Genomic DNA, 4,257 nt, shown 5'->3' with positions numbered 1-4,257 from the left:
TGGATAAAAAAGATCTGCAGGGCACCTGGGTGGCTCAGTGGGTTAAAGCCTCTGCCTTCGGCTCAGGTCATGATCCCAGAGTCCTGGGATCAAGCCCTGCATCGGGCTCCCTGCTCAGCAGGAAGCCTGCCTTCTCCTCTCTCTCTGCCAGCCTCTCTGCCTACTTGTGATCTCTCTTGCTCTGTCAAATAAATAAATAAAATCTTAAAAAAAAAAAAGAGGATGGATGTGTGGCTTTGTTTCTAACTTGCTTGTCATTTTGTAGTGATCTTCAGCAAAAGCCATAATAAATATCTGTCCATGCTCTTTGGCTCAGTAATTCGATTGCCAACTGGGCACCTGGGGGGCTCAGTCAGTTAAGTGTCTGACTCTTGATCTCAGCTTAGGTTTTGATCTCAGGGTCATGAGTTCAAGCCCTGGATTGGGCTCCCAGTGTAGAACCTGATGAAAAGGAAAAAAAAAAAAAAAAAGAGTTACCCTGAAGTCATCTGAAGTCATCCAAAAGGAGAAGAATAATGACCCAACATGGATATCAGAACAGTGTTTGCCGCTTGAACTACTCATTCCCTGAAACTTAGTATACTTTCACTCCTAGGTGCTGGGTGAAGTGTTACTCAGTTCTTGCACGTAGTCAGATGTCCCCTTCTCTTGGCTCTTGACTCAGTTGGGACAGCTATCCTAGGACCCTGGGCATAGCACACTCTGATGATTTGTTTGCGTGTCCCAGTCCCCTGTGGTCTCCGGGCTCCTAGAGGGCAGGTCCATTTTTTCTGTCCATCTTTCTAGTTCCAGCATTGGCTCAGGGGCTGGGCTGTTAGCACAGGCTTGGTCCCTGCACTTCAGGGCTCTCATTGCAAAAAATGTCAACTCAGCGTAGCTCAGGCAAAATGGGGGATTTGTTGACTTGTGGATTTCAAGGAAGCACTGAACGCCCAGGGACCCAGGCAGACTCTGGGAATAACGGGACCCAAGACACAAATGCCACGAAAACATTCTTTTCATCTGTGGTCTCTGCCTCTTTCTGCATAGAAGCCTTATTTTCTCCATGTCGGTGGGCTTTTCCCACGTAGCAGGCAATGTGGCCGTTCCTTCCCTAGACTAGCTTCTAGCTCTGTATACTTTGAACATTGTTTCTCCTCCACTGCCCGTGAGTATGAAGCCCAGCTTCCGGGGCTGGGCTCTGTATGACACACTCGTATCACCAAGTGACGTCTGGCCCTGCGCTTTGGTGCCAGAAAATGAGCCGAAACAGCTTAGTGGGCAGCAGGAGAATTTGGAAACCATTCCTACTGAGGACAACTATCGATCCCTGTATCTGAGAAATGGCTCCAAACAATGTAAATTTACATAAACTGCTCCACATAAAACTACATAATCTACATAAAACTATGTAAACTGCTCTTACTGAACCGCTTAATTACTACCGAACTCAACAGCTGGAAAATGCCAGCACCTGGCCCACCTCCGCTCCATAGGAAGGGAAGAATGGTGGAAAAGAAGGCAAAACCAAAAAAACAATCAAAAGCCCCAGCCAATCAATGCCATAAGAATTTCTGGGATGAATGAATGTAACAGTAAAAAACTAGCACTAACCCTAGCGTCTAACAGGACCTGGCTGACAAATGATGGTGTGTTAGCACCAAAAAGAATATACAGATTGTAACAACACGGGAAAGCATTTATGAAATACAGTTAAGTGTACAAACCCACAAACAAGTATGTGATGCTTATGCCGAAGCAAAAAAAATTGAATAACATTGATACAGATCGGAAGTAAACATGAGAAATGGAAATAAATGTGTCATGATAACTGAATTATTGGTGAAAAATGTTTATGACCATAAACATTTACACATTACACATTAGTACCATAAGAATCATAGGAACATTAGAAATAATGATCTAGGATGGCTGAGTGGCTCAGTCAGTTAAGTGTCTGGCTTTGGATCTCAGTTCAGGTCATGATTTCACACAGGGTCATGGGATCAAGCCCCAGGTTGGGCTCTGTCCTGGGCACGGAGCCTGCTTAAGAGTCTCTCTCTCTGCCCCTCTCCACCCCTGGTCGCTTGCTCTCTCTTGCTCTCAAAAATTTTTTGAAAAATGATCTATTAGGGTACTTGGGTGGCTCAGTGGGTTAAGCCTCTGCATTCGGCTCAGGTCATGATCTCAGTGTCCTGGGATGGAGGCCCGCATCGTTCCTCCTCTCTCTCTCTCTGCCTTTCTCTCTGCCTACTTGTGATCTCTGTCAAATAAATAAAATCTTAAAAAAAAAAGATCTATTAAAAAAATATTTCATTTATTTAACAGAGAGAAAGAGGGAACACAAGTAGGGGGAGTGGGAGAGGGAGAAGCAGACTTCCTGCTGAGCAGGGAGCCAGATATGGGGCCCGATCCCAGGGTCTTGGGATCATGACCTGAGCTGAAGGCAGGTGCTTAATGACCCAGCCCCCCAGGCGCCTGGTGATTTCTTTCTTTGTTTTTGTATAGAATGGTATTCTTGAAATTTTAACTGACAATAGAGATTACAAAACAGTATGTATGTCATGATCCTGATTATGTTAAATACAGCATCAGTGTGATTAATTTATATGTAAGAAATTATATAAGAATGAACATGAAGGGGCGCCTGGGTGACTCAGTGGGTTAAGCCTCTGCCTTCGGTTCAGGTCAAGATCTCAGGGTCCTGGGATGGAGCCCGAGCCCTGAATTGGGCTCTCTGCTCAGCAGGGAGCCTGCTTCCCTTCCTCTCTCTCTGCCTGCCTCTCTGCCTACTTGTGATCTCTGTATGTCAAATAAATAAACAAAATCTTAAAAAAAAAAAAGAATGAACATGAAGCTATTAACATTGTCTAACCCTGAATGGTGGGATTCTGGCTAATTTTTACATTTTTCATTTTACAGTTTTACAAGTTTTCTGTATTGTCTGATATTTTTACTTTTATAATCATAATTTTAAGTAATTTCTATTAAAGAAAAAATGATCCCCATGCCACAGACATTAGACAAATGTCTCATAAAGCAGGAATGGCAAGTATGTGGCCCAGTAGCTGTGGTAGATTGGCTTGTTTTCAACTATTCCACTCCCCCTGTAATAAGATTACACGTCCAGCCCCATTACCTTGAGAATTTTCAGTGCCTCTTACTAGGCATTGAATATTTTCCCATCCCACTGACTTTGGGCTAGGCAGTGTGACTTGTCTTGGCGGATAGAGCGTGAGCAGCGTTGAAGTAAGCTGTATCTTGGATGAGGCTTTATGGATATTTACATGGTGTGGCTTGGCCTCTCATTATGCTGTACACCATGACAAGAGCTTGCCCCGGGGTGACGCAGGTCCTTCAGCCTGGGTCCGTGCATGGTAGACACCCAAGTCCCCCTGAGCCCAGCTGGCCTACAAGAGGCACAGTCCACCCACAGATGGGTAAGCAAGAAATAAACGTTTTTCTCCCTACACAGCATGGTTACAACAAGCCTATAGTCCAGGCCCTCTGTTCTCTCCCCAACCTCCTTGTTCTTCTTCTTCTTATTTTTTTTCCAAAGATTTTATTTATTTATTTGACAGAAAGAGATCACAAGTAGGCAGAGAGGCAGGCAGAGAGAGAGGGGAAAGCAAGCTCCCCGCTGAGCAGAAAGCCTGATGCGGGGCTCGATCCCAGGACCCCGGGATCATGACCTGAGCTGAAGGCAGAGGCTTTAACCCACTGAGCCACCCAGGCACCCCTAATTTTTTAATGTTATATGGCTGCCAGTGGCGTGAGGGGGACAAACCCTCCTGGTTGGCCCAAGTGACAGAGAGATTTCCTGGGACATGGGGCTTTCAGGTTATTTATTTATTTTTTAAAAAGATTTATTTAATAGAGAAGCCACTCCTGGGCCCGATCCCAGGATCGCAGGTTCATGATCTGAGCCGAAATCAAGAGTCCCTCGCTCAACTGACTGAGCCACCTACGTGTCCTGCAATAAAGTTATTTTTTTTTTAAAGATTTTATTCATTTATTTGACAGAGAGAGACAGCGAGAGGGAACACAAGCAGGGGGAGTGGGAGAGGGAGAAGCAGGCTCCCCACCAAGCAGTGAGCCCGATGCGGGGCTTGATCCCAGAACCCTGGGATCATGACCTGAGTGGAAGGCAGACACTTACCGACTGAGCCACCCAAGTGCCCCCAATTTTTTTAAGTAGACTCCATGCCCAAAGTGAGGCTTGAACTCACACCCCTGAGATCAAGAATCACATGCTCTACCCAACTGAGCCATCCAGGC

General features: G+C 45.5%; 1 non-coding gene across 1 annotated transcript; it reads right to left on the bottom strand.

The window, feature by feature from the left end:
* Positions 1 to 4,183: 4,183 nt before the first annotated feature.
* TRNAK-CUU lies at positions 4,184 to 4,257 on the bottom strand. Its single transcript has one exon. It is a non-coding gene; the product is annotated as a tRNA-Lys (tRNA).

The sequence above is a fragment of the Lontra canadensis genome, unplaced genomic scaffold, assembly GCF_010015895.1.
Source record: "Lontra canadensis isolate GAN:19392208 unplaced genomic scaffold, GSC_riverotter_1.0 scaffold66, whole genome shotgun sequence".
In the NCBI taxonomy this organism is placed as follows: Eukaryota; Metazoa; Chordata; class Mammalia; order Carnivora; family Mustelidae; genus Lontra; species Lontra canadensis.
The sequence above is the reverse complement of the archived record's forward strand: the minus strand, read 5'-3'. Positions and strand labels throughout refer to the sequence as shown.